Raw genomic sequence first — 22204 nt, 5'->3', positions numbered from 1 at the left:
TAAGGTTAGACCCTAAGGATGAGCCCAGTAGCCCCGGCACTCAGCAAGGTAGATTTACTGAATGCAATGAGGCCCTCTGCTAGTGACACTCAATTAGTTCCATCTGCTTCAGTGCTTTGCCCAGTAACACTCTCGACCAGGGCTCTCAAATCATTAGTTAGTCACATGTAGACTCTCTATGCCCCCCACGGTTTGAGGGCAACTCTTACGATCAAGGTGTAGAAAGCATCTGCAGAAGCAATTATGGGAGTAGGGTGGGAAGGGGAGCTCCTAAGACCCAGAATGATGATCATGTCTAGAGGGGTAGCCTGGTAGCCCACAGTGAGATCAATCTAATTTTGTCATGGAATGTTGCAGGAATTATGAAAAAAATGCTAGATCCTGTCTGGCATACCTTCATAGATCAGTATCATATTTGTGTGTTTTAGGAAACTTGGACTTTGAAGCCTGTGCATAAACTGGGCCTTCGATTATTTTTTGCTCCTGCACTTCCATCTTGGTCAGGTAGAGCTTCTGGCAGACTAATTATGTGGGTCAAATTATGGTTTCTACAGTTAAAAAACTGAACATTGATTTGCCAGACATACTGGGACTGAATCTAAGAGTCTAAAATGGTTCCTGAGTAAACGTATATAATAACTATAATTGTTCTGTACCTCTTAACAGAGTTTCCTACCTTGTTCATTTAAGACCTGCACTTGTCCAGTCTCCAAAAAGCCTGTTTCTATTTGTGGCAGGTGATTTTAATATTACCTATGAACCTATAGATATTGATTACACTCAGTACCAGAGACTGAGGACAAAGCAAAGGGTTTGCCTGGCTTCACAATCAAATTATCCCATCCTGGCATAGTAGGGGCTACCCAACTTGCCTCTATAACATGTTACATGGCTTGAGAGATGGGCAATGGGGGTTCACCCTTGGATAAGAATGGAGTATGAGATTTTGAGAAAGCTCCATATTCTAGTAGTATTGACTATATTTTGCTGGCTTTAAGGTATTGCAATAAAATGCAGAATTGATAACAATCACAATGCATTGCATCTCTCCTTAAAGAATGTCTTCGTTTCTGATTTACCAATGTGTGATGATAAGTATAGTACTGATCCCATCTTAGGTAACAACCACAGGGCAGTGAAATTGTCAGGTGTCTTAGGTAATGTGGAGCTTCATACAAAATTCTACAATCTTTTTGCTCTGCTATAGGTGCCTTTGCTGCATGCCCGACAGAAACATCCCAGTATGTCAAGGCCGTGCCTGATCTCCTTCCTCAACACACGGGAGCGGAATGTCGCAAATTCCCAATGCCACTCCCAGGCTTCCCAGTGCTCAACGCCCTTTATGTTTGCGAGGACACCGAGTAACTCTGGGGGGGGGGAAGGGGATGGGACAGAGAAGAGACAGTCACTTTTCAGTCTTCTTGGTTCTTCAATAATTTCGCCCTTCTATCTTCTTAAGTACTGGATAGGTGAAGTCTTCTCTAGAAAAGAAAATGATTATTAAACACTTAATATGTCTTCCTATTGAATCTTGGTTTGTGTTACTGTGAATTCTCCTTCTGTGTACCTACCCTATCCACTAGTGACCAATGCTCCTCTTCTTTCTTTTGGACTACTATCTTGTGTAGTTTCTTCAATGGTGCTGCAAACTATAATGGAAGGACATTAGTTTTGGGACTCCTCTCACTGATCTTCTAATTCTCTTATCTCTTTTATCTTAGGGGGACTCCTTACCCATGAATTTGAAGAGTGTGCTACAACTGGATTCTGTTTAAGGTGAGTTGATCTATTTACAAGTCCTTATTCACTGATTTTGTGTGTCTATATTTTCTCTTCACTTCGCTCTCTCTCTAACGATTTTCTTGTTATTTAAACGCTCCTCTTAGTTAGCTCCTCACTGTTCAATTTCATACTTCACTACTCTCCTGACTACTATAGCTTCTAAGATTCTGAGATGCGTAACCTAACTCCTGATGACTAGCTGTCTTTTGGGGCTCTTCTTCAATTAGGGTTTTTTGCAATAAATATTCGTCTTTTATTTCACTGCACTGTTCATTTCCGTGTGCTCGCAACCTTTTGAGTGAGGGCCAACCAATTTGAACACACCACTGGGCAGGGGTGGCTACTCACTAAATCTGGAAAGCAACGCTTCTTAACAATTCACCGTCAGCGTCATAAATATAATTAGAACGGTCTTACTTGTAACTTCTTTTCTCAAGATACAGCACTGCTATACTCATTTGCTGTTAAACGCGACGACGTAATTTCCCTGACTAACTTCGCGACGCGTTTCTCTAACTCGACCTTCTCTCCTCAGGAACTTGGTGAAGTGCGCCGCTGTGATGGCTCAACACCTGTAACTTCATGATTTGGGAGGGATGCTAGAGCGCTAACCTGCTGCTCTAACGTTCCAATATTGGCAGCCACCTTGGATCCCATTTGGTCTCTAAGTGAGCTTAAAAGGCCGCGCTTCTTCTTCTGAGCATTATTCCTTAAGATCTTAACCCTGACTGATGACTTTCTTAGTACCCTTGGTCTGATAGTCCTGACAGTACCCCCTCTCAAAGGGCTTCCTCCCTGCTTGGGCTTATTTGGGAATCTTCTATGAAACTCCTTAATCAATCTAGGAGCATGTACATTAGAGGATGGCTCCCAAGATCTTTCCTCTGGCCCATAGTTCTTCCAATCCAACAAGTAATACAAACGTCCCTTTCGTACCTTAGCATCTAATACTTGGTGTACCTCAAATTCCTCTCCTTGTTCTGTTTGGATGGGTTTTGGGGGTCTTTTTACTCGTAAAGCTTCTGAAACTTTCTTTAGTAAAGAGACATGAAACACGGGGTGAACCCGTAAGCCTTTAGGCAGTTGCAACTGATAATTGACTGCACTTAGTCTTTTCTTAACCAGATAAGGGCCTACAAATCTTGGCTGAAACTTCCTTACTCCTTTGAGTCGAAGATTCTTCATGTTTAACCATACCTTATCCCCTGCCTGTAAATCTGGTTCCTTTCTTCTTTTCGTATCTGCATAAAATTTGTAACTTGCCTTTGCCTTGGTTAAATTGTCAGTGGCTGATTTATGTACTCGTGTTAAATGTTCTACCAAATCGGTTACTGCAGGTACATCAACTTCCTGAAAATTTAGAGATTGATGGGGATGCCTTCCAGTGTTCAAATAAAAAGGTGAGTAACCGGTGGACATATTTTTTGCATTGTTATGTGCAAACTCTGCTGCCCAAAAATAATCCGGCCAATCACCCTCCTGTTCTAACAAACGCAATCTTAGGTACTGCTCTAGTTCCTGATTGGTTCGTTCAGTTTGGCCATCAGTTTCTGGGTGATAGCTAGTGGTGTACCTGGAATCTATACTCAATTTTTGTGTTACGGCCTTCCAGAAAAGCGATAAGAATTGGGAGCCCCTGTCTGATATCAACACCTTAGGGATTCCATGGGCTCGAACTATGTTCTGACTAAAGGTATGTGCTAAGGTTGCTGCTGTGGGAACCCCTTTTAAAGGTATAAAATGGGCCATCTTGGTAAAAGCATCCACACATACCAAAATAGTATCAAAACCTTTACTAGATGGTAAATCAACTATTAAATCTAAGGTTATGGTGTGCCACGGATAAGGTGGAGTGGGCAAGGGTTGCAGTAACCCCTTAGGCGCTTGTCGTTCCGACTTCCCCCTAGCGCAAGTCTCACATGTGGTTACGTAATGTCGCACATCCTTTATGATACTTGGCCACCAAAAACGTCGCTTCACTAAGTCTTCAGTCTTTGCAATGCCCTTATGCCCAGCCAATATATCATCATGACTTTCCTTCAAGGCCTTTTGCTGCATTTCTTGCGTTGGCAGATAAAGAGCTCCATGATGATACGGTAAACCTCCACGAATCTCTCGCCCAGGATCTTCTTTTACCCAGGTTTCCATTTCCGCCGAAGACATCGAGACCTGAGCTTGCTCTTCTTGCAACTCACGCAACACCGCTCCAATTATCTTTTCGGCTGGTAAGATTGTCTGCACCTTGGCTTCTTCTAAAACTTCTTCGGTTCCCCTTCGGGATAAGGCATCTGCCTTACCATTTTGCGAACCAGGACGATAGGTAATGACAAAGTGATAATCAGCAAAGTATAAGGACCGACGTAGTTGTCTGGGGGTTAAGGTTCTGGCTGACTTCAGAAATGTTAAATTTCGATGATCAGTATAAACAGTCACCACATGTCTCGCCCCCATCAGATAATCTCTCCACTCCTTGAACGCATCTTTGATAGCTAACAGCTCTTTCTCTGTAATCGTGTAATTCGCTTCTGCTGCCGTTAATTTCCTCTAACGATAAGCCACCGGATGCAGCTGTCCGGTGCTTTTGTGACTTTGGGACAACTAACCCTGGGCGTAGTTCGCGAAGTAGCACTTTGCGAAGCTACGCAAAGTGCAGTTCGCACTACGCGAGCTACGCGTAGCACTTCGCGAACTGCGTAGTACCTTGTTCGCACTGTGCCAGATGTCGTTTTCAATGATTGCACAGTGCAGAGAAGCAACCGGCACTGTGCAATCATTGAAAATGGCATCTTGCACAGTGCGAGCTGTAGTTTTCTGCTGCTCGAGTAGATTTTTACTCGAGCGGCAGCTTTCTCAATGCGAACTGGTAGTTTCTCATCGCGAGCGGTCGCGAGCATACGCGACCACTCGCAATGAGAAACCTGACCTCCTCACGTTGGGAATCTCGCCGGGAGGTTTATTTTCCATGCTCGCGATCGCCAACTTGATGTTGCTGATCGCGAACAAGGAAAAAGTCTCGCCGGGATGTCATTTTGCTTGCTCGCGGTCGCCAACTTGACGTTGAGGACCGCGAGCAAGCAAAAAATGACCGCAGCACTACGCAACACTACGCTACGCGTGTTCGCACTGTGCTACTTGCAGTTTGCGTAGTGCGAAGTAGCGCGAACTTCGCAAACTACGCGAGCGTAGCGTAGTGCTTTGCCCAGGCTTAGAGACAACACACCTCCCAAGGCCCAATTTGAGGCATCAGTTTCCACAAAAAATGGCTCAGATGGATTTGGATGAAGTAATATTGGTGCCGTGGTGAAGTCCTTCTTAAGTTGATTAAATGATTCTTCTGCCTCCATTGTCCATTCAAAATAGACTCCCTTCTTGAGTAACCTTGTCATTGGAATCAATTTCTGAGAAAAATTTGAAATGAACCTCCTATAAAAATTTGCAAATCCTATGAAACTCTGGATTTCCTTTACTGTTTTAGGAGACTCCCATTCCAACACTGCTTTGATCTTGTTTTCATCCATGGTCACTCCACTCGGGGCTAGCACAAAACCCAAAAACTCCAGAGGAAACGCTAAAAGCACATTTCTCCAATTTGACAAACAAACTGTTTTCTCACAGTCTCTGCAGGACCTTCTTAATATGTTCTGTGTGCTCTTCTACAGTGTTCGAGTAGAGGAGAATGTCATCTATGTACACAATGGCGTTTCTGTCAATGAACTCTTTCAGCACATCATTAATGAAATGTTGTAAAGCAGCTTAGGCATTGCACAAGCCATAGGGCATTACTTGATATTCAAAGAGTCCATGCTTGGTCCTGAATGCCGTCTTCCATTCGTCTCCTTCTCGAATTCGGACCAAATGGTACGCCCCTCGTAAATCCAACTTGGTGTAGATTTTAGCTTCCTTAACCTGGTCCAAAAGCACAGAGATTAAGGGCAAAGGATACCGATTCTTAATAGTTATCCGAAATATTGCCCTGCAGTCGATACACGTTCTCAATTCTCCACTTTTCTTCGGAATAAAAAAAGTGGAGAAGAGACTGGGGATTGTGATGGTCCTATAAATCCATTTTCTAATTACTTCTGTAAATACCCCTTCAAATGTTCATCTTCTCGCTCTGTCAAGGCATAAATTCTGCTACAAGGGAGATTACATCCTGGCTCCAATTCAATTTTACAATCAAAAACTCTATGCGGGGGAAGCTTCTCAGCTTACGCTTCACTGAAAACCTCCTGATATTCGATGTATTCCTCAGGCAGTTCAATGGTGTTTATCACACAGATTGCAGATTCTCTTTCACTTAAATGAAAAGCCGACGTCTTTTCTTGGTCTCGTTGAGATTCTTGAAAACAGTTTTCTCTACAGTATTTTGAGTTTAGTGTTATTGTACGAGCTTCCCAATTGTTGGTAGGGTTGTGCTCTGTAAGCCATGGCAGCCCCAGTATTAATTGGAACTGTGGGGCATCAATTAAATTGAATTGTAAACTATCTCGATGTCCTTCCTCAGATTCCAACTCCACTAGTTCTGTATGGCTCACTATGGGCCCTGATGATAGATTTGTTCCATCGACCGCTCGGACAGCCTCACTCTTTTCCTTCATGATTGCCTTTAATCCGATCTTCTCCGCAAATTTTAGGTCACAAAAGTTGCCCGTTGCTCCTGAATCAATCATGACTGTTACTTGTTTCAAGATTCTTTCTCTGTACCGTAGCGTCATCATCATTACCAGATGTGGAGCTGCAGACTGTAAAGTATTCACCAAGGTATGTTTGGTTGGAGCTGTTTCAGAATTAGCAACCACCAGTCCAACTCCACTTACTGATGGTGCAAGGCGTTTTACGACGTTTTCTGTTTAGGCTTCTTAGGACAATCCCGGACGAAATGTCCAGAAGCGCCACAATAAAGACATTGCTTGTTCACCCTCCGTCTTTCCTTCTCTCCTTTTGAGAGTGGTCCTCAGATTGTGCCTATTTGCATGGGTTCAATTCCACGAGTCGAGTCATTTTCCTTGCTGCCTTCTGTCCTTACGCGATCAAATCTGGCCACACTTGGACGATAATCTCGTTTTCTCTCTCCTCTTCTCTCGCTCTGGCGGAAATCAATTTCTAACACTAGATCAATTAGTGCTGAAATCTCTGCGGGCCTGTTGGGTACTTGTGCTAATGCATCCTTTAATTCGTCTCTCAACCCTCGATAAAACACAGCTGCTCTTTTATTCTCCGGCCATTCTGTCTCCACCACCAACTTTTTAAACTGAGCCAAGTATGCCACCAAATCTCGATTGCCTTGTTTTATCTCCAATAACTCGTTATCTGTTGCCTGCGAGACTCTTCTTCTGTCAAAAATTCGGAGAAATTCTTTTTTAAATTCATCCAAATCATATAAGATCGGAGCATTGCTGGTCACCAAGTGCATGGACCAAGACGCTGCATCCCCACTTAAATAGGACAGGATAAATGCCACACGAGACTGCGCATCGGGGAAAAGTGCTGGACGACACATAAAGTGTAAAGTACATTGTGTCAGAAACACTTGCGCTTTTTGGGGATCTCCACTGAAACGTTCAGGGGGTGCCAAGGGAATTACTGGGGACAGGGAGTGAATTACTTGTGTAGTGACTTTAGATTGGGAAGCTGGTGTTTCACTAGAACTCCCTTCAGGATATGCGGAATATCTAATACTTGGACCAGACACTATACTACTCATTTTTAAGGTTAAATCTGTAGTTTTTTTTCTCAACTCCCTATTCTCCTCTCTCACTGAAACCAACTCCCTTTGGATCCCCTCCAGGATGTCTCCTAACTTCTTTAGGTCCAAACCTTCCGCCATTCTGCTCAAGTGCGAATAACAACGTGGGCACTTCACTCTGTCAAGTCCGTGCCTGATCTCCTTCCTCAACACACGGGAGCAGAATGTCGCAAGTTCCCAATGCCACTCCCAGCCTTCCCAGTGCTCAACGCCCTTTATGTTTGCGAGGACACCGTGGAACTAAAGGGGGGGGAAAGGGGATGGGACAAAGAAGAGACAGTCACTTTTCAGTCTTCTTGGTTCTTCAATAATATCGCCCTTCTATCTTCTTAAGTACTGGATAGGTGAAGTCTTCTCTAGAAAAGAAAATGATTATTAAACACTTAGGGCCTCATGTAGGTAGCATACGAGTTACCACTTCTAAAATACCGAACGATACCGAATCGGTATTTTAGAAGTGGTAACTCGTATGTAGGTAATGAGTCGGTATTTTTTACCGATTCGTTACTATTCGGTAATTACCGAATCGGTATTTACCGATTCGGTAATGAGGCATACCTTCCCATTGATGGGAAGGTATGCCTCATTACCGAATCGGTAAATACCGATTCGGTAATGGGGGGAAGACATGCAAGGGTGGCAGGGTGTCACATTGACACCCTGTTGCACCCCTGATTCGGCCATGTGTGCACATGTGGCACACATACATGCCCTAAGGGCATGTATGTATGCCACATTGCACACTGCTACGCGCGTAAAAATGCAGTAACACATACATTAATTATTTACCACCAACTATAAGTTGGTGGTAAATACCGACTCTTAAACACACACACACACTCCCCCTACATCTCGATTTTGGTTTCGGAATTTACCGAATCGGTAAAATTACCGATTCGGAAAAGTTACCGATTCGGTAACATTACCGATTCGGTATTATTACCGAATCGGTAATTTTACCGATTCGGTAAATTCCGAAACCAAAAATCGTCCCCCTACATACCATTAGCCAAAATACCGGTCGGTAACGGTAAAATTACCAAAAATCGGCCGTTACCGACCGGTATTTGGCTACCTACATGAGGCCCTTAATATGTCTTCCTATTGAATCTTGGTTTGTGTTACTGTGAATTCTCCTTCTGTGTAGCTTCCCTATCCATTAGTGACCAATGCTCCTCTTCTTTCTTTTGGACTACTATCTTGTGTAGTTTCTTCAATGGTGCTGCAAACTATAATGGAAGGACATTAGTTTTGGGACTCCTCTCACTACTCTTCTAATTCTCTTATCTCTTTTATCTTAGGGGGACTCCTTACCCATGAATTTGAAGAGTGTGCTACAACTGGATTCTGTTTAAGGTGAGTTGATCTATGTACAAGTCCTTATTCACTGATTTTGTGTGTCTATATTTTCTCTTCACTTCGCTCTCTCTCTAACGACTTTCTTGTTATTTACACGCTCCTCTTAGTTAGCTCCTCACTGTTCAATTTCATACTTCACTACTCTCCTGACTACTATAGCTTCTAAGATTCTGAGATGCGTAACCTAACTCCTGACGACTAGCTGTCTTTTGGGGCTCTTCTTCAATTAGGGTTTTTTGCAATAAATATTCGTCTTTTATTTCACTGCACTGTTCATTTCCGTGTGCTCGCAACCTTTTGAGTGAGGGCCAACCAATTTGAACACACCACTGGGCAGGGGTGGCTACTCACTAAATCTGGAAAGCAACGCTTCTTAACAATTCACCGTCAGAGTCATAAATATAATTAGAACGGGCTTACTTGTAACTTCTTTTCTCAAGATACAGCACTGCTATACTCATTTGCTGTTAAACGCGACGACGTAATTTCCCTGACTAACTTCGCGACGCGTTTCTCAAATTCCCATTTGGTCTCTAAGTGAGCTTAAAAGGCCGCGCTTCTTCTTCTGAGCATTATTCCTTAAGATCTTAACCCTGACTGATGACTTTCTTAGTACCCTTGGTCTGATAGTCCTGACACAGTAGTAGAAAACCATGCCTCTTTATTTAATTCCTTATTTGAATGTTTTACCCTAGCACCTTGCACACATGTTGAGAAAAGAATGGATCTATGCCATGGTTCACTGGCAAATGCTGGAAAGGTGAACCCAACTGATTGTAGCAGTGAAATCTGGAAATACCAACTAGATAAGAAAGGCTAGAGATATTTACGAAGGAGTACTAGCATGCAGAAAGAGAGCCTGGGATGAGCACCACTGGCAAAAGTACTGGAGGCTTCCAAGAATGATAGACATGGTAACATTTTGGCACGTAATAGCCCACCGGTGCAGTGAGGAAACCACTGTAATTGACTCATTTATTCCAGCTCACAAATGGGTACAGCATTTTTCTACTCTATACTTCCACAGCAGTGGTTCCCCAGTTTCCGGCCGAATCGGATACATTTCTGACCGACAGATTATGATGCAAGGAAACTGTTCAGGCTGTCCGATTCAGTTTAGATCAGCAATTGGACAGCCTGAGTCATTCGGAGCCGAATCGTACATCTCCATGGACACAGTTCCCGATCAAGTGATTACGATGTCCGATTCTAACAGGCATTCTAAATTGGTCTGCCCAACACGAAACAGCTGTCAGAATCTGACTTTGGGGGGCCTTAGCAGGCCCCCCTTCACCCGGAGGCCGCCGGTTGGGGCCCGTGGGGGTACCCATGGGACCCCTCTTTACTACCATGCACAGTGTGTCAGGCACCATGGGGTGCCCGTCACAGGTTGCAAGGTTTTCCCCAACCACCCCTTTCTTCAATAGGAGCCTGTGTTCTTGTTCGGAACACAGACTTTTTGAAGTTAATGCGTGTCCGACCGAACGATGTGTGGTAGAATCGTAATTGGTCGGTCGGACTCGTAATCAGGCCCTAAGTGTGTTTTCTCAATCTCAGACACACAGATTGCCATCAAATCATTGAAAACAGGGATGGCACACAGTTATAATATGATCCAAGGGGATCTTTATCAATCTGAAACAGTAATTTGGATCCCATATATTAGGTTTCGGACAAAATATCGAAATGAAAATATCGAGATGCAAAAATATTGAGTTTTTAATATCGTGACACACAAATATCGTGATGCAGGAATATCATTGACAAGAATATTGATTTTCTAAGGTAAGTAATATCAGTGTCAAAAATAAAATATCCATGTTGCTAATATTATGTACACAAATATTTATGTTGTTAATGTTGTTTACAAAAACGTTATGTTGTTACACTGCTGATACACTTCAACTATCTACATCATGCACACATTACCCCAGTGGGCCCTAGACGCATTGATCCGATTTCCTGCACCTGCCCTGGGGTTGTCCCGAGGTACATTGCTTCTGGATCAGGTTAGTGGAGGTGATAAGGGGGGGCATGGGCTTTCGGGTACAGGTGTCCCCATTACATTGTTTACTTGGCCTTGTTACAAAACCTAAGAAATGTAAACTTGGGTATAAATTGCTACAACTCCTCTTGGTTCTGGCTATGCGCAGGGTGGCTATAACTTGGATGGGGACGTGCTCCCCCTCCCTGGATGAGGGATGTGCGTGAGTGGTCCTTGGTTGAGGAGATTGACATGAAGGCTATTAGAAGGGATGAGAGGCTCGAGGAGGACCTCAAGTCCTGGAGGGAGTTGTGTTTTGGGTTTCTTAACCCTGTGGGATGCTTGAGTGATCAGCATGGTTCGGACTCCAGTGGTTGCACTTCTGAGGAGGATGCCTGTTGAGGCGTCAATATTCTTATTACCTAGCTAATATTGTCTAAATATCTGATAAAGTGGATTACAATCATGTACTTTGTTTTGACCCTGCATCTTGTCGTCAATTTCTCACCGCTGTTCACTTATTACTGACAATCTCTGCCTCTATTGGTTGTGCTGTTATGTCAAACCTAAGAGAAAAGGTTTAAATTGTTTGTATAATTATTGCTAATGTTTTTTAATATAATTTGAAAATGTTTAGTTGTTTTTTAAATGTCATTTAATTGTTTATGGTAATTGTTAGTGCCGTGGCAGGTTGCACGTTTGTGGAGTATAGGATGGGAAGTGATTTATTTATAATTATTTTAAAAATCATTTTAATCCTTATTAATTATTTAATTGATAATTAATTATGAAAATTGTGTAATTCCTTTATTTTTTATTTAAGTTTAGATGTGGTTTGCAGGGTCTGTAGGGGTGTAGGGTGCGAGGTAACTTAATTATATTTAATTAATAATTACGTTTTTTATCATTATTAATTTAATCAACAATTAATTATGTTAATTGTGTAGTTAATTTATTTTTTAAGTTTTGGTCGTGGGGTTTGAAGAGGTAAAGGGTGAGAAGTCAGTTATTTAAATTAATTAATAACTATTTTTTAGTTTTTAATTGTTTCCTTGATAATTAATCTTGTACAGTTTGTAATGATTTATTTATTCAGTTATCTTTTAGGTGCAGTTTGTGGGGTACAGGGTGGGAAGTAAATTAATTATAAATAATAATTTATTATGAATTATTTAATTGATAATTATGTATATTGTGTAATTAAGATACTTTGTTAAATTATGTCAGGTATGGGTTGTTGGGATTCTAGGGGTACAGGGTGGGAAGTAATTTAATTATAATTAATCAACAATGAATTTGTATTCATTATTAATTATTTAATTTAGAATTAATTATGTAAAATGTGTCATTAATTAACTTTTTCAGTTAAGTTTTAGGTGTGGGTTGTGGTGTTTGTAGGGGTATAGGGTGGGAACTAATTTAATTATAATTAACTAATAATGTATTTTTTAATCATTATTTATTTATAATTGATAATCAATTATGTAAACTGTGTACTTCATTTATTTGTTAAGTTATGTTTTAGGAGCAGGTTGTGGGGTTTATGGGGGTACAGGGTGAGAAGTAAATTAATTGTAATTATTTAATAATGCATTCGAATTATTATGAATTACCTAATTGATAATTAATTATGTAAATTGTGTAATTAAGATACTTTTTAAATTATAAGTCAGGTATGGATTGTTAGAATTGTAGGGGTACACTGTGGGAAATACATTAATTATAATGAATTAATAATAATTGAAATTATTATTAATTATTTAATTGTTAACTAATTATGTACATTTTGTAACTGAGATTTTTTTAATGATATGGTTGGTATGGTTTGCTGTGTTTTTAGGGTTACAGGATGGGAATGTAATTAAGAATTAATTTATTGATAATTTAATATTAGTTTATTGGTAATTATTTAATTTATAATGATGCTAATTGTGAACTTATCATATATGTTCAGCTATACTTTAGCTCTGTGTTGTTTAGTTTGTAGTGGAATGAGGGAAAGTTATTTAAGTAATCATAAATTAAAGAAATGATTAATGTATTTTAAAAAATAGTATTATTTAATATGTTAATTGTGTTATATTTTGTTTATTCCTATTACATTTTACTTGTTGGCTGCTATGTTTGTAGGATTATAGTGTGTTTTTTAATTATATTATTATATTTGTGTAAATTGATAATAATTCTAAAAAATATTAATATTTAGTTTATTTTTAAAATTTAAATTAAAATTAAGATCTAAGGGCTTGATTACGAGTTGGGCGGTCTGACTGCAAGACCAAAGAAGACCATCATGGCAGCGGACTCCCGCCCGCCATATTATAATGTCTCTGATGGGCCGGCAGCAGTCTTTCTGATGGCGGTGAATTCCTTTTCATATTTTTCATATTTGTCGATGCATGTGTGTATATTATGACTGCATAAGTGTCGAATATGCTGGAGTCTGGACCATATGTGTTCCGTCCAGGCAATGGGTAAATAGTACAAAATGGACTTACCTGGATTTCAGCTCCAAAAGGGCCGTTTTCTTCAGGGTCAAGCTGCTGCTCTGAAAGGGGGCCTCGAGGAAGAGATCCACGTTGAAGATTGAAGGGAAGAAAAGTAAATCGGTCCCCCCGCCACGTTCGGCTCATCGGAAAGCCATCTCGCAATTCGGAAGGCAGCGTAACTTTCTCTGTACCACCCTCTGGCAGCTGCTTTCTCCAGACCAATGCCCCAGTGGTCAGCGAATGTTTGATGGTGTCGGCGGTGCTCTGGTCTTTCATTCTGATATCTGGCAACATCTTAATATGGCGGGCGGACCACTAAGTCGGCGGTGGTGAATCTGACGCCAATGCAACCGCAGTGGTTGGAAGGCCAACCTCGGGATCAGGCCCATCATTTTTATATTTCTAATGTTATATTTTTGGATATTTAATACTTGTTAAAATGTTATTCATTTGAAGTGAAGTACTCTGTCTGTATTATACCTGTGAATGCAGTGGAAATAGTACATTTTATCCCTCCAGAGTCTAACAATTTTCCTGCTGTTGCACCCACTGGAGTGGGAATAGTAAATTTTACTCCTCCTGAGTCCAACACTTTCCCAACGGTTGCACAGACTGTGGTGAGAATAGTAAATGTTACCCTTTGAAGTCCAACACTTAACCTACTGTTGCACAGAGCGGAGTTGCAATAGTAAAAATTACCGCACCTCAGTCCAATGCTTTCCTTACAGTTGTACCGACTGAAGTGGGAATAGTACATTTTACACCTCTGCAATTCAACACTTTACCTACTGTTGCACTGACTGTAGTGTAGTCCAGTGCTATCCCTACGGTTGCACACAGTGGAGTGTGAATAGTAACTTTTTCCCCACCTGAGTCCTATGCTTTCCCTACAGTTGCACATAGTGAAGTGGGAATAGTAGCTTTCACCCTGCCTTAGTCCTACGATTTCCATACTGTTGCACACACTGGCATGGGAATAGTCAATTTTACCCCTTTAGTATCCAACACTTTCTCTGGTGTTGCACTGACTGGAGAGGGAATAGTACATTTTACCGTTCCTGAGTCCAACACTTTCCCTACTGTTGCAAAGATTACAGTGGAAATAGTATATGTATTATTCCTAGATTGTAATTGTTTTGTTAATAATTCTTACAATGATATTATGTTTTTGTGAATTGAAAATTATAGATTTTTAAAATATAAATTTTTAGAATATATAATATATTTTTAGTAAAGTGTTTTTTATATTGTTCTAAATTTTCCAATGAATTCCAGTCTTGGAAGTTTTGGGGTGATGCAACAAGCGGGGGCCGAGAAAAAAGGGGAGTCCCAAAACTACACAAAGATACAGCTCGAACTGCTGGACAGAATTACACCAAATTAGGCAAAAAGGTAGGTCTTGGTTCAGAAAGAGCCCTTTTTGTTAAATGTTGTAAATCCGTTCAGTAGTTTCTGAGAAATTAGAAAAAGAAAATGTTTCAATATCTAGGGACGCGGTGGGTTCGCGAACCCTCCCAAGCACGAGCTTCACTCTCATTGGCTGCCAACACACCAAACCAGGAAATGTTGGCAGCCATCTTGTGACTCGAGAAAACAGTGAAATTGTTTTTTAAAAACAAGAAAAGGGGGCAGGGTAGAAACACCCTGACCCCCTAGACCTGCTCAGGGGGTCCCACAAGGACCCCCAGGGCTAAAAATGCATTTTCTTTTTTATAATTTTGGCGGAATTCGCGTTGGGGTTGCGAATCCCGCCAAAATTATTTTCAAAAATGAAGCGCGGGCTCCCGCGCTTCATTTAAATGAGGTCCCCCGGGTAGGCCAGGTCCTGGGACATTGCACAATTAATAATAGCGGGGGCCTGCGGGGGCCCTCGCAGCCCCGGGGACCCCCACCTCCCTGGGGCTTTTGGGAAAAAAATGTGTGGGGGTCCCACCCCCCCACACTGCCCCAGGGACCGCCACCTCCCGGGGTATTTTTAATTGCATGCGGGGGCACGCGGCCCCCTGCAGCCCTGGGGACCGCCACCTCCCCAGGCCTCTGTTTAAAAAAAAAAGTGGGGGGGCAAGAGCCCCCCACACGCCCCGGGGACCACCACCTCCCCGGAACACTCTTTTTTCAATTTCGGGGGTCCTTTACGGACCTCGGCCCCGAGGACCACCACCTCCACCACCAGGGAGGGGGGGGCGCGCGGCCCCTCTCCAGGAGCCCTCGATGTCCCTGGGGATCCCCAACCCTCAGGGCCAGCTCCTACAGTGTCCCACCCCCAGGACACTGCTGTTTGCTTTGGCAGGGCGGGAGCCATGCGGCTCCCGCCCTGTCATAGCACACACTGGTATGGATTTTGGAAGCGAGAGCAGGTTTCCTGCTCTCGCTTCCAAAATCCAAAGCAGATTGCTTTTCCACAAGGGAAGCTGCAGGTTAGCAGCTCCCCTTTGGCAAAGCAATGCCGGCTCCCGCAGGAGGCGGGGAGCCGGCAGGACCGTGGGGGGATTGGGGCTCCCCCCCATGGTCCCCAATGAAGGGGCCAGGCCCCGGGGGATGGGGTCCCCAGGGCTAGAAGTGGCCTGGGGGGACAGGCGGCCCCCCCCAAAAAAATAATAAAAAAGGAAAGGCCGGCCCTGGGGGTTGGGGTCCCCAGGGCCAATAATGGCCTTGCATTCCCCCTCCAAATATTTTTTACATTCATGACATGGTCAGTGACATCACTGATGGCATCACTTTTAAATTGGAGGATTAAGTCCCCTTGAATCCTGAGGGCCCCTGGGGCCCAACTAGCCCACCAGGTTTCTCCAGTAAGCGCCACAGAGCTGCGTTCAAGAGAGGTGTAAAAACGGGTGTTGCCTCGGACCACCTCTTCAGTGAATATATATATAACAAATCCTCTAGCGACGGATAAATGGGTACGGACTCCGGTACTGGTGCATCAATCGCCTTTATTTTTACTGACTCCAACTCGCCATTACGCGTTTCAGTCACCACACGTGACCTTGATCACATGAGGGAGCGCCGCCAATCATGATCTTTTAGATTAATTGTGTCATCATGTTACGTAACAGGAGTTCTAACAATCACAAAAGAAAACAGACTGTGCATTTTTGAAGCATTTTTTGTGATCGTACTATTTACAATGTTGTGTGCTACATGTTGTGCTTTAAGGTGGTTGTATCACTTTACATAAGGCATTATTGTACACCTAAATATATGTCTATATATCATTATATACATAAATAAATAAATGCATTCAGTATTAAACCACCAATCAATTCAATAAATATATTAATAAATAAATAAATAAAGTGAATTACTTTTATCATTTAATATTTAGCATATTTTCTCTGCCCTTGTATAGGAAGACTTTTTTCTAACTGCATAGTGCTTTCCCATACTCCCATACAGAGACATGACTGACCACCTCTCAGATAGTATTTACGGATGGTTTATTTGAATCTTTTCTATTTTTACCCTGCAGCTCATTTTATACCTGCTTATGTATATATAGGAGACTCTATCCTCCGAAACGCGTCACTGGTGTTAAATCGAAGCTCATCAACTGATCCCCTGAGTGAGCGTTTTACTTGGTTGACTATTGAAAAAAATATATATATGTATGTGTGTATATATATGTACGGATTTTGTAAATATTTGTATTAAGTGCACTTGCAAAAATATTTATTTGTAAAAGTAACGACACTTTGTGATGATTAACTTTGAATGTAATGACATATAATTTATGCAATAGGAAAAAATGCCTTCGTTGTAATACAAACTACGAGTCTGTTTTCACCCTCTATTACTTTGTAGTTTTCACGTGACACCGCATATATTTTTCAGTTAAATAGAAGGTAAAACTTTATTGCAATGTTAGTGAGCAAGCCTGCAGGACAGGCGAAACGCGTCTAACATCACCAGCTGACAATAAAGAGAACTAGCTGAACGACACGGCGTCGACTCTCCTTTCGTAGGATTTGGTGCATATATATATATATATATATATATATATATATATATATCAATTCCGCTTTTCCCTAGTGCATCGTCGCACCGAAAACAGGAACACAAACACTTTACTCTGCTGTTGCCAGGATTTTATTTCATTTCATGTGTACAAATGGTGCTGCCTCAGATGCGTTTCGGACACTGGGCTGTGTCCTTGTTCACATATATATATTACCTACTGGTGGTCGCCAGTAGATAGTTATAGTTAGGACCTATTTTCCATAGGAAATCCGCAACATTCTAATCCCAATAACTGGCGCTGGGTGACGAATCGTCACGACATTTTCAAAACTTTTGGCCATCTCCGGTCCGCTCCTATCCTGAATGTCTCGGGGTGATTCGTCAAGCGGGGGCTGAGAAAAAAAGGGAGGTCCCAAAACGTGTTTTCCCCATGCAATTTTCCAGGAACATTTAGTCAAAGCTACAGCCCGAACTGCTGAACGGAATTACACCAAATTTTGCAAAAAGGTAGCCCTTGGTTCAGAGTCGTGCCTTTTGTTTAAATGGTGTAAATCCGTTCAGTAGTTCCTGAGAAAATCAAAAGTAAAATCACATATATATCTATGGGCGTGGTGGATCCGCGCACCCTGAGCGCACCCTGCGTGCACCCTCCCAATCACAAGCTGCATGTTAATTGGCTGTCAATTTGCTGTCAACACTCCAAACCAGAAAGTGTTGGCAGCCATTTTGTGTCTCGGTAGAACCGAGACACAAGAAATCCTTGAAAAAAGTGTGCAAAATGCAAAAAGGGGGCAGGGTAGAAACACCCTGACCCCCTAGGCCTGCTTAGGGGTTCCAACAAGGACCCCCTGGGCCCCATAAAATATATATATATATATATATTTTTTAAACGGGAAGATGCACGGATCCTGCCGATTAAAACGAATTGCGGGCTCCCGCGTTTTGTTGGTAAGTAGCCCCTGGGGGGGCCAAGTCCCGGGGGCAATGTTATTATGTGAATGGGGGGCCCGGAAGGGCCCCCCAGCACCGGGGACCGCCACCCCCCGGGGCTTTATAAAATTATGTACGGGTGCTCACAGCCTCCCCCAGCCCTGGGGACCGCCACCCGCCGAGGCTTCAACATTCATGGGCGGGGGGCTCAAATGTCGCCCCAGGGACCGCCACCCCCGGGGCTTCTTTAGAATATATGCGGGGGCTCATGGCCCCCCCGCAGCCACAGAGACCGCCACACCGGGGCTTTTCACGCGCAAGCGCAAGAGCATCGCGTAACGTAATACGTATGTGTCGCGTATGCACCTGGAGACGCGTACCAGTCGCATAGCGATCGCGCATGACAATATGCACCCATCGCACATTCTACGCGGATCCTACACAACAATCCTAAAATGGTGGCTGGGTTCCGCGCAGTGATCGAGAAAGGTACTTTTTGCGTGCACGACTCCCAAAAATAATTTAAAAAAAAAAGAAAATAATATAAATAGATTAAAAAAATATATAAAACAAAACAAACAGTTTCAATATTTGTAAAAAAAAGTTTTTTACATTTATATTAAAAATATATAATGTAATTTAAAAAATAAAATATGTAAAAATAAATAGTTAAAAAAATGTAGAAAATCAGTATAAAAAAAATAAATATAACTATTACATTTAATAATTGTCATTTAAGAAATCTTTGAAATTCACTGAAATAACCATAGGTTTCAGACATGTTATAGTTAGCAATTAGCATTTAAAAAGCCTTTGAAATTCACTGAAAAAACCATAGGTTTCAGACATGTTATAGTTAGGAATTAGCATTTAAAAAGCCTTAGAAATTCACTGAAAAAACCATAGGTTTCTGGGGATAGTTAGCTGGACATTTCACTCGTACAAAACCATTGAAATTCCTTCGTTATAGTTAGTTCTACTAACTATAACTTGCGCACCCACAATCCACTGCTGATGATGTCACATATTACATCATTCATGACATGGTCAGTGACATCACTGATGACATCACTGATGACATCTCAAATGACATCACTGATGACATCACTGATGACGTCATCCACGTGACAATCTGATACACCTCATCATACACTAGTATAACCTTTCATCACTCATTATAAAATATGGAGTACCATATTTGAAACCATTGACACACCAATATAAGTTTCTAAAAACCCACTCAGTGATTCCTAGATCTACACACACATCTAAACACTTACCTATAGATTCACTCATACATGCTGATAAAGATCAATAGAACACTATCAAATATACTTATACACCTACATCAACATTACACACCAGCATACATCCTATTCACGTATGCAGTCATCCTACTTACTTATGCAAACAATGGATCATACTTACATTTACCCAGCTACACACTTATACAAACACCACTTCATTTATTCATATAGATAGTAACTCATACTTAGTGTGTTATAAAATCACTATTACAAGTATACAGTTATCCATACAGTCACTCGTAGAATCACTGAGTCTTAGGTATACTTATTTATATACATCTGTCACATACACTGCCTTTTATATTTCTACTTTGTTGGACATGTATAATTGAGAAATATATTTACTCATCACTACACCCATAAAGACATTCACTCACCCAAACAACTTTTTCCACATGCAGGCTTAACCTCATATACTTACTAAATCAACTATTTACACATTTATGGACAGTCACACACCTCCCACCCAACCACACACACATTCACTCTCCGATAAAAATACTCACTTAACTAATCAATAACTAATATAGACTTTTACATAGCTAGTAACCAACGTATGCAGTAGTTTACACAACAAGAGACAGAGTGATACAGATATTCACACAGTTTAATCACTATCCCATATATTTAGTGAGACACTTGAAATTAGTCACTTAAACAGTCAATCACACTGCTAGTAAATCCTCCATCCAGACACTTATACTTCCACTCATTCTTCAATGCAGATTGCTATATATATAATACATACTTAAATATCGAACCAAACCACATTCTCTCGATGATGTCATCAGTGATGTCTAACGTACATATCTCTGGGCAAAATGACAATGTTTCCACCTTTATCGGCCGGTCTCACTACGATACTTTCATCAGTTGCTAGATCGTTTATAGTTTTCTTCTGTGTAACTGTTAAATTATGTTTGAAATTTTTCATCTTTTTAGACCAACTTTTTTGTCTAAAATTCAACATTTCATTACTAACTAGCTCCTGGAAAGTGTCAATATTGTCATGACCCAGTCTTGGTACAAAGGTAGATTGTGGTCTGAAAATACTACATGCTGCTTTATCATGTTTTATCTCTAACTCATCTAAAATAGGAAGAGATTCTGGGCTCATTTGTGTCTCATCCGGATTATTCTGAAGTTCGTGTAGGATAATCATGGTGTCTATATCTCCAATTGCTAGATCTTCTACCTGCGTCGTTCTTGTTACACACTGTTCCCTACTTTTAAATGGTTTCAGTTTATGCCACTTTTTAAGTTTCAGTTTTCTACAGAACTTAAATTCAAAACATTTTACTATCGACATAATTCATGGGAACTGCAGGACAGAATGACAACCCCAGACATAGCGTTCTTTTGTCTTTGTTGCTCAAAGTTTTAGTTGTTAAGTTCACAATTGTCTGATTTACCATTGTATCATCCATTATTGATTCTTCTTGGAGCGTGTTTGTTTTTTTCCCACATACTCAATATTTTTCTCTTTTCTTTCTTCTCTGTCTGGACCTTTTCCTCCTCTTCCTCTGGTACCCCTTCCTCTCCCTCTGCCCCTTCCTCTCGGGTTCGGGGAGTCCTCCTTCTGGTTCATCCTGGACATAGATCTTGTTGTTTGCCGGCTCTGTTTCATGAGCCGGTATTCATCTAAAAAAGTTGTTTTTGGTCTAGTTGCCATGTCTTTATCCGATGTAGAACTTTCAGATGTTCTTGTTGTCTACGAATCTTCTGTATTGATCTCACTTTGGTCCGTTGAGTCCTCCTCATGTTGTTCCTGATGGTGTCTAATATTTATCTCTGTGGGTTTACCTGTATCGTAAAGATGGTCATATTATTTACTACATGTCAGGACTCTGCCAGACTCGTAGTCCCCGCAGTCCCTGTGTAGTTTCCGTTGTTTTCTCCTTTTTATGTCATCCTTCATCATTTTTAAGCGTTTTTTCATTTCTTCCAAAAATTTCTTGATGGTTTCTTGATCATCATGAGTACTCAGCAGACTTTTGATTTGTTCTATTTCTTGTTTGATTTTCTCTCTGTCAGACCAGGCATATTTGACCAATATTTCCAGCATGTTCCTGGAACTGGTAGCTGAATTAATTGACCAGTCCTCTAACATTTGGGGATCCGGAGAGTCACATGAGGGAGTTATATAGATTCTCAGACCTCGAGGTATCATCGATTTATCAATATAATCTTGCAAGGACGTTACCTCCCACCATGTGGAGGTTTCTTGTTTATGAAGTTTTTCGAATTTTCTAAGTATTTCATAGATTGTTTTTTCATTTGGTGTTGTAGTCTGTATAGGTCTTCCAATGCCCGGTGCCCTTGCAAAAAGTGCCTGTGCCGCCTCTCTGCGTTCCCTTTCTTCATCCATTCTTTCTTTTCGGGGAACCCCAAAGGATCCCTTATGAACACACCCCCCGGTGACTGTGTCAGTATGTGTCAGTATGGCTCCCTCTATCAAATATAGAGTTCCCCTGGTATGTCTTTCCCAATATAGCATGAGTGGTCCGTCTAACTCTCCTTTGTTACAGTCCTACACTACTTGCATTTTTCTGATAGATATTATGTATATTTGAACACAAGGAGTTTTGTTTTGTTTAGGGGGTGTAGGTACAGATGCCACACTGTCCATACACGACCGTGAGATATATGA

Source organism: Triturus cristatus, chromosome 4_1, assembly GCF_964204655.1.
Source record: "Triturus cristatus chromosome 4_1, aTriCri1.1, whole genome shotgun sequence".
NCBI lineage: Eukaryota > Metazoa > Chordata > Amphibia > Caudata > Salamandridae > Triturus > Triturus cristatus.
Note: the sequence above shows the minus strand (reverse complement) of the source record.